Source organism: Diuraphis noxia, unplaced genomic scaffold (assembly GCF_037042655.1).
Source record: "Diuraphis noxia isolate RWA-SAM2 unplaced genomic scaffold, SU_Dnox_SAM2 contig0005, whole genome shotgun sequence".
Taxonomy (NCBI): domain Eukaryota; kingdom Metazoa; phylum Arthropoda; class Insecta; order Hemiptera; family Aphididae; genus Diuraphis; species Diuraphis noxia.
The window spans coordinates 4,616,310-4,625,869 of NW_028301715.1; the positions used below are offsets into that span (position 1 = coordinate 4,616,310).

A 9,560-nucleotide genomic window follows, 5' to 3' on the forward strand; every position below is an offset into this window, starting at 1 on the left:
ACTTTGTGCCTATAGGATAATTATATATATGGTAATGGGTTTGAAAAAGTTGGTGTCAATAGGTATAAACAATTTAAATTAATCAAATTATAATAAATACTATATCAAGTATTACATATAGTCTGGTACATTTTTATGAAACCATTTTAAAGGATTATTATCCTTAATATAAACATTTTAAGAAACCACTAATTCAAATTTTTATTTAGATACATCAGAATTTTCAAGAAAATCATTCACTAATGAATAATGATTTACAGTAAAAATGGTGGTTCTTATCAATCTTATTTGAAAAATATAAATTTATATCGCCAAAAGACACTCCTAAAGTAGCATAAGAAATACTAGAAAACTGAAAATATGGTTTATAGGTATACTTGAAAATTCTAAAAATTTGAATTAGAATAAATGTTTTATGTAAATGTAAAAAAAGGGATGATCATTCTTAAAAATCACACTTAACACTTATAACTTTTAAGTTAAAAGCTATTGAAAACTTCAAAACCGAATTTTAAACACTTTCAATAAATGTAGTTGTTTGTTAATTATACGAATACGTCTGAATATCAGACTTAGACACATCACATATGTATATATAGAATAGTTTAAAATTTGAATGCTTTTGCGATGAAGTTATTGTTGTTTATATAACAAATTATAACATACATTGTTATACGCATATGGTTGTTATGAAATTAATTTCTCATATATTAATAGTTATTGGTTTCAAATATTAGTTAACTGCAGAGCAATTTTACATTTATTTTTCTTTATTTTCTACAGACGAAAGCAACAGAAAGGTGGTATATGAATATTTATAATTTCCTTACTATAGATGATGCTATACCACAGATTTTTTTCGACTTGGCAGAAGAAATATTATCGAGTACTGGTTTTCCGGTGGTTTTCTATATCACTTAGTATTGGGTACTATTGTGTTATATTGCACCAATCATAAAAATATTCTCACAGATTGTGCATATGATGACATTTCCAACAAAGTCATAGTAAGTTACGCATGATAAAGAATGGAGGCTTATTACGAGTATACTACAAAACATCATGCTCATCCTTGTTGATAGTTATGTAGAATAAATAATAATACATATTATATAACTACTTGAGTCTTCTATGTATAAATTAAAATCGAATTTAAAATTTTTTTATGTTTTTAAAAATCGTGTATTTTTTTATAACAATAAATATTATAATTATTATTATTTTGAATATCGCTAATTTACCAACTAATTTATATATGAATCATTCAAGGTCATACCTATTACCTATACTAAATTTAATTTGGACTTAAGTAAATATTGTTTTATAATATAATATTACATGATATTGAAATTCCATTACATATATATGAGTAAAACAAATTTAATAATGATTTTCTTAAAAATTTTACACTTGGTATGAATTTTAACGAAATTAAAAATAAATTTGCATTCATTGTTTTGAGATTATATATTATCTATAGGTAAATATAACACAACTATAATTATTCAATATCATACATGCTATACCATGGAAATAATAATTAATCCAGCTGTTTTTAAATTTTACCAACAAAAGGGAACATCGTTAATTGTAGATCCAGAGTCCAGACTCATAGTTAAAATTTAAACTTATTGTAAAACAAAACAATGAAAATTCACAAAATTATGCTTAATACTATAATAAGTTTAATGACCAATTATGATTATGCATATTTTTTCAATTTGAATAATTGTGTGAAGAGCTATTCGCTTAAAAATAACCTTGGATGTTTATTTTGAGGATAATTGGAGTCACGAATCATCAATTTTTCTACACATTACTCGTATTTCTATATTTTACATTTTCTTGATCACTAATTATTTAATCTTGGCAGTAGATACATAAATAATATCAAAATTAAACGCAAAATAAAATAATTTGTAACTAAAAAAAATAACGAAAGTCGAAAACACAATAAAGTAGTAATGTAGTTATAATATTCATGTTCTGTTTTAAGATTCGATTGTCACTTGAAATGTCTTAAGCTACTTAAACTTCCTCTTTATTAAAATTATACATTGGTATTTACGATATTAATTGATGGCTACTTAATACTTATAACTTATAATTTTAACTTGTAAAATGGTTACTTTTTACAAGTTCTCGGCTATTTTTAGAAATCATTGAAAGAAAATGGATTTAAAAAGACAAAATTAATGTGTATCACATTAGCACATAATATGTATTACTTAAAGTGCCAACAATAATTAAAATGTAGAAATGTCCAATAGGTGACTTTTTAGTTGTTTGGTTAGAAAATAAAGGTATCTTTAAATAAAAAAATAAAGTAGATATAATAAACATCACTAATCATTCAATTTATTAGTACTGATCGTCAAAATAAAATAATAAACTATAAATCAATTAATACCCGTGGAAAATTAATTATATCAATACGTAGGGATGAATTTTAGTTTAATGTTATTGATAATCGTATTGAACGTATATTAATACAAATAATTAAACTACTATCATATTATTAATGACATTCACTATTATTTATATATTTATTATTTCGTGATGCATTTATAATAATTGGGTTAATGTCTGTCTGGCCTCAAGCTTCCACTACTTAATCAGTCGGTTTCATCAGTGACCTCATTCTTCATTTTCCATCTCTAGAACTCATCTGCATTGTTTTATAAGTTTATTTTAAAAGCAAACTAAATCTTAAAATTTCATCATACCTATGTTTAACTGTTAAAGAATGTTCTTGCAATTGTACGCTAAACACAATAAACCTTTCTGTGGTGTAATTTTCAGTACTTAATTACTCGTATATTATAGGTACTATAATACTATTGCATTAAGTTTATCCACGTTATTATCACACACATACTGCAGTTGACATTTTATTGTAAAATTAGATACCTAATAGATACTAATTTTATTGATTTTTGGTCATTGATCGTTATGACTGAATAAACTCATTGATACTTAATTTAATACTTATAAACTGCATATTTATAACTCATAAGGTAACAGGTATTAACTCGATTCTGGTTGTATATTATCATATTTATATAGTACTAACTGGTTTTTTCCTTACATGACAAATTACTAAATTTATAACTGAATATTATTAATTTATTCAGGACGACCCTTAATTTTAAAGACTGATAGAGTAAAGCATTTAAAATGGATTAAATGAAGTATAAGCAATCGTATCTACAAAAATTTGATTATTTAAAGTAATAGATACTTAGTAGATGAATATACATAAAGTTTAATTATAAATATACATTTAAGTAGGTATAAAAATTGGGGCTTATACTTAGGACGTATATGTATACTCATTGACACATACATATCTATAATCTATTGGTTATTATACTATTAGTATACTGTCCGAAGCGTATATAGTATATTATAGTGTTCATAAGGTTTTAAAATTAAAATTACTAATTTTTTTTTTTTTTTATGGTTAGGGCTTCGACAACTGAGGTCATTAGCCTGGGGAACTGTAGGGGAAGGTACTGTAAAGTTTTAACTTGTTTAACTCGTGGGTTTTTTTTGGCAGAATTTTTGAATGGGCACCCGTGGGTTTCTGCCATGCCCTGTTGGGGGTCGGCGGCCTCTCTCTCCAGACATCGCGAAATGCCCAAAGAGCGATGCCACCCGTGACAGAGATTCGAACCGGCGACTGCGTGCGTCGCAACCGACGCCTTAGTCCGTTCGGCCACTCCACCCCCAATTACTAATTTATTTAAATTAATGTTAAAGATTTTATATAATTTTAAGTCTTCTAAACTTTAAAATATTTAGGCTATAAAATGGATATAAACGTGGCTTGAATTTGTATAATTTTATATTAAAACAAGTTTTCAAAATTCAAACATATTAATACAAGAATAAGGCGAAAATAATAAAAAATAATTTGCGTAAATCATATTATACTATTATAGATAACCGAATTACGTAACTATAAATGTTCAAATAAATAACCAATAACTGACTGAATCCTAACGTATTACGAATATATAAGTATAAACTTTATAGTTGATTTTAATTATATGATCTTTAAATAACGAAATTAACGTAAGTAATAGGTACATATATTTTTTTGGATAACTGTTGAAAAAAGTAAAAATTATCGATGAAATATATTGACAAAACATAATTATTAAATAACGAGAAGTATAATACTTTTTCAAAACTTTGAACCCAAAAATTAAGTCACAAAATTGAAAGTACACATAATTATGAAATAAACAGCCATCCCGACACTACCCGAGATTTAAAACTAGATTAAAATAATACAGTTGAGCAATAATTTTAAATGTCTATCAGAAATATTTTAGATGAATACGTTCCTTTAAAAATTCTGATCATGAATTTGATTTATGTTAGGGACTCACTATTACTATAAAATCATATTTTCTGTAAGTATATACAGTATAAATAGCAAAAATCGTATTATTCAGATGTGATTATTAACTCATACACATTGGACCCATAAACAATTGACAGTTTTACTTAGCCGTATTCTATAACAGAATTTGTTGAATTTTATCAAAATATTTTGCAGATAACTGCTGAGAAAATAGAAGAAATCAGATTCATCAAAGAAAGCATATGTATAATATTATGTAAATAAAATGTCTACAAGAAAGTTTAAAAGCTATATTATACCTATTATTAGGTAGGTTTTTTTTTCGATGACTTTTTTTGTTTTTCTTATTTTGTATTACATAATACCTAGCTATTCACTTGATATATTTTTCTTGTAACCTTTTAATTTTATGTATACCAGCTAGACTGGATTTCAATAAGACATAAATAAAAAGCTATAGTGCAATAAACAACAACTTTACAGATTTTTTACTGCTCAAAAAGTAGTAACATATTGAAAACATTAGAGAAAATATCACTGAATCTCTACGATACATTCTCAGGATTAGTAAGATTTAAAATACCTTAAAAAAATGATAATTGATAGTTGATATTCAATTTTTGTAAATGGAAAAACACAGAATGACATTATATGCCAGTTATTCAAATTTAAATACTAGTTAAGATACAAAAATATGGAATTATTATATTTTTCTTAACTTGATGGTGTATTTTAAATTATATACTTTAACTTACATTCAACTATATGTCAATTCATATTATAAGAATATGGCTTATATTTTAGTATTATAAAATAATTTAATAGTATTGCAGAGTAAATTAGGTAATTTTTAAGAACTTGAATGTATAATAATTGAATTTTCCCTAGTGATGAAGATAAGGGCAATTTTAACTAAAACCTCAATAAAAATAAATACCTAGGTAAATAAATATATGTTGAAAACGTTGTAGCTGTATAATAAACACGTTTTTTGAAAATAAACAACAATAATTAATTTATAATAATAATAGTTTTACGTGGACATTCAGGGTTATATTACTAATACGATTAATTTGGTAATTTATAATATTATTTGGTACCTAATATTAAACAATAGGTTTGTAGCTACCGGTGTTTTCGGCGCAGGATGTCAATTATTAGAGTTGTTGGAGAGTACTTATCGATAATTCAAGAACATTGTATGCATTGTGTTGTATGTAAACCATACACAATAAAAAATAAAAAATATATATAGGTAATATACCTATGTAATATGTATATTTGTGATTAAGTAACTGGCGAACACTGGCCGCCTGCTAGTATAATGTGTTAAGAAAGTCGTAACCACCACTTCGTTAGTATTTATAGTGTCAAACATTGTGTAGCGCAATGTATTAATACTCATATATTATAGTGGGAACCTATCTATTCACCTAATATGGGATGATGGAAATAAAAAACAAAAACGACTAATCAGCACGTGTTATTTAGACAGGAAATTGTGGTATATTGGTATAAACACCTATACTGTACATATAATATTATTATTATTATCATTAATATTATTATTTTACCTATCGAGTTAGAGGACCGCTGAAATCTGCACGTGGCATTTTCAAAGCTTTAATTTTTTATCGTACAATATGATCGGTCATTGAACGTTACAACTTACTGTTCAAAGGTACACTAGGTCGACGGTTTGTGCATTTGAGCGTGTTATGCATACGCACGACCGAAAGAGAAAGTAATAACGCATCGTCGTCGTATACCAATACAATAATAATAATAATAATAATAATAATAATAATATGATTATAACGTAGTATAGAGAAACGAGAATAAAACAAAAATCGTAATATCGTATTAAAACGAGAAATCTTCAGCTGGAAACACGCGAATTCAAAAACAAATCATTACCACCACACGAGGACATATCATAATAATAATAATAATAATAATAATAATAATATATAAATATTCGATAAGGACAATAAGGTAATATAGTTTATTAATTATCTTAAATATTGAAATATATAATACAATTTTAACCACACCCAAACGTAGGCCTCAAAAACATATACATTTATGTCAAAGACAATATTGAAATAATAATAATAATAACTACAACAACATTGATGTACTTAAATCACAAACCTGCTATAGTAATATATCCTTTGTTGGAGTAATCGATGACGGACCGCCAAACAATTTTCATCTACGTATATATCCTCTATGCAGGACGTGTGTGGTGTAGTCAAACGGAGCAATTGAAGTGTTGTCGGCGAAAAAATATTGTGCTGTCGATAACCGATAAAAATTTGAAAAAAAATAAAAACCAAAAACACAGTCGGTGGTGTACAGATGATAATAATGGCGTGTTGTTAGTCTCCGGCTCTTCGGTGTCTGATCAGAAGGACTTAGGTCGTTGTCGTCGTCGGCGGCGTCGATTTTCCCGTACGTAACGGAAGACGAAGATAACAATATAATATTACAATACGGAAATCGAAATGAAAAACCGTAAAAGAAGCGGCTTATCGTTAAGCGCCGAAATCTAATTATTAGGCATACGGTATTCGTACGGTTGAGAAACAGAGCGTGTGATAAAAAACGCGCCCAGCTAAGAATAATATACGATTATAATTTATGAATATCGCACTGTGAAGCGCGCCGATATTTATGTGGCGGTAGACCGCTATCGATACGTCGGCGAACACAACTGGACTGACCTGGGTCGACCGATTTGTTTACCTATAATATAATATAATATCGGCGAGCGTTCTGGTGTGCGCACGCGTGTGAGTGTTACCTCGGTAGTAAATCGGTAATAGTAGTGGTACTGGTAACAGTAGTAATAGTAGTAGTAATAGTTGTAGTAGTAGTAGTAATAGTGTTAGTGTATGGTCTTCGTCGCGTGTAGTGACTCACGGGCTGAGGACGACGATGGCGGTGTGATGAAAGAAACGACAAGAGCGAACAGCTGATCGACGGCGCTCACTGCAGAGTATCGCCGCGGCGAACCGGTTAGCGGGACGCCATCTGTGGGCTGATAGGTGCGACGACGATAAATTGCAAACATTTTAGCTCTTGAAATGAATTTAATGTTAAACTAATAACTAATAAGTGTATGTTTTTAGATTCTAAGCGGAGCGATTAATGTAATAATTGATTTTAGAATGATGTATGTGTAATTCTTGGAATTCAAAAAATGTTTGCCTTTATCGTTTATTAAAGTAGAAAAATGCTTTAACCTTCAACTTGAAGGGTGGTTCCTAGTAGAAAATTGGAAATTTAAAAAATAATCAAGAAAAATTTAAAAATAAAATAACCGAAAAATTTGAATTTTTACTTATCTACCAATTTAGAAAGCGACTTCTATACGGTATAATATGTGATATTGTCTTTTACGTTTCAAGTTAATAACAAAAAATGGTATAATATAATAATATATTATTATAATAATACCTGCCATGTTCTTGACAAACATTACTACAATGTTACAGCGTTGATAGTAAAGTATAATAATTATACAAATTAATTAATATACCTTCTAAATTATTTTGGTTTGTTTTGTGATATTAACTAATGAATATTTGAAAAGTTGAACTTTAAATTTGATTTATGTATGATTAAATCACTAAAAAATGAGGAGTATTAAAAATTTGTGGTTTATACTAATCGTATATTATGAAATAAATATAATACTAATTATTATTAATACTGATACTAATACCATCATTTTTTAATCAATAAAAATATTATTACTATGTAGGAATCATCATTTACGCTGAATTATTCTTGATTTAAATGAAATTATATTGTACTTATACAACGGACATTATTATTATAGTATACTATACGGACATGTGTTCGTCAATTATTTATTTAAGAATTGTTAGGTTTATAGACGGAAATAAGTTCTAAATTAATCCGATATTTTTTTGGTAAATTATAAAATAAAATTGAAAATGTTATTCATATTTCAAGTTTTAAAATATTTTCAATTAATGTTCATAATATATTATATTATTATGTTACAATATACATAACATTTAAATGTTATTACTCGTATAAATTTATAATATACTCATCAAAGTCGATTACCTATTCAGTATTGGTTGTTTTCATTTATCTGCGACACCCAAAATCAGATACATGGACATGAAGGTAAGTGAAGATATTCATTCCAAGGCCCAAGTAATTTAGACATTATTATCAATCATACATTGGTATAATTTTTTTTTTATTATTATTAACAGTAATATTTAGCACGAAAAAAAATATATATAAGTATATTTTTTTGTTATTTGAATTTATGCTACCTACGTCATAATAATGCATTCACATTTAAATAAGTATTCACTATATTATACAGGTACGAGAGTGGATTGTGGATATATAAAATCAATTCGCATCCGCATACGCATATTCGTGTAATCGTGATGTTGTTATAATGTAATGACGTACAAAATATAGATACCTATGACCTACGGACACAATATTATATAGATGGCTAGAGGTAAGTATAATTACAATAATTTAGGTGCGTTTGAATTACTCTATTTAATGCTTCAGACGTCAATCGCTATTCTTTGTTAGACAATTTTATCGATGAACAGTTCAAGAACAATAACTAACTATAGTAACCACTAAGAAAAGTTAAATAGGAATATTATATACTTATAGTAATAATAAAACATTTTGAACCTTATCCGCACTCGGAACCCATTATAAATCGTATAGGTAGGTAGGTTAGAAGGACCTACAGTTGTTTATTCGGCATGCTCAGTCAGTGCTCATCCCAATTTTTACTTTAATCATGCATACTAATTCAAATCTTGGTTTTTAAAATGTTAAGTTTAATTAAAGACCATATTTTCAATTACTATATTAGATTTGTTACTAAAAACTGTGGTTTATAGTACAAACTTCTATATATTTTTAATCGAGAATTACCTGTTTTTGCAGTATTGTTAAGGAATTTTTTTATTTTAAATTTTAATATATTTTAATCGAAATTCTAACAAGTAGTTTTTGAGTTTTGCAATTAATTATAAAATAATGTGTTAAACATTGTGTTAATATACTAATGTGGTTATGTGGTAAATGATTAATAAATGCTCTAATCGATATCGATTTAATGACTTCTTTACGTATTAGTTTATAATAATATTATTATAATATGCATTAT

At 27.0% G+C, this 9,560-nt stretch overlaps 1 protein-coding gene across 1 annotated transcript in view; it reads right to left on the minus strand.

Moving 5' to 3' along the window:
* LOC107164262 (ATP-binding cassette subfamily G member 4-like) overlaps positions 1–7,105 on the minus strand; it is a 44,475-nt gene extending 37,370 nt beyond the window's left edge. The window contains exons 1-2 of the mRNA XM_089228591.1: positions 6,732–7,105; positions 6,527–6,669 (exon numbers count right to left, since the gene is read on the minus strand). The gene's annotated coding sequence lies outside the window, so the exon portion shown is untranslated. The remainder of the gene's footprint in view (positions 1–6,526; positions 6,670–6,731) is intronic.
* Between the last annotated feature and the right edge of the window lie 2,455 nt (positions 7,106–9,560).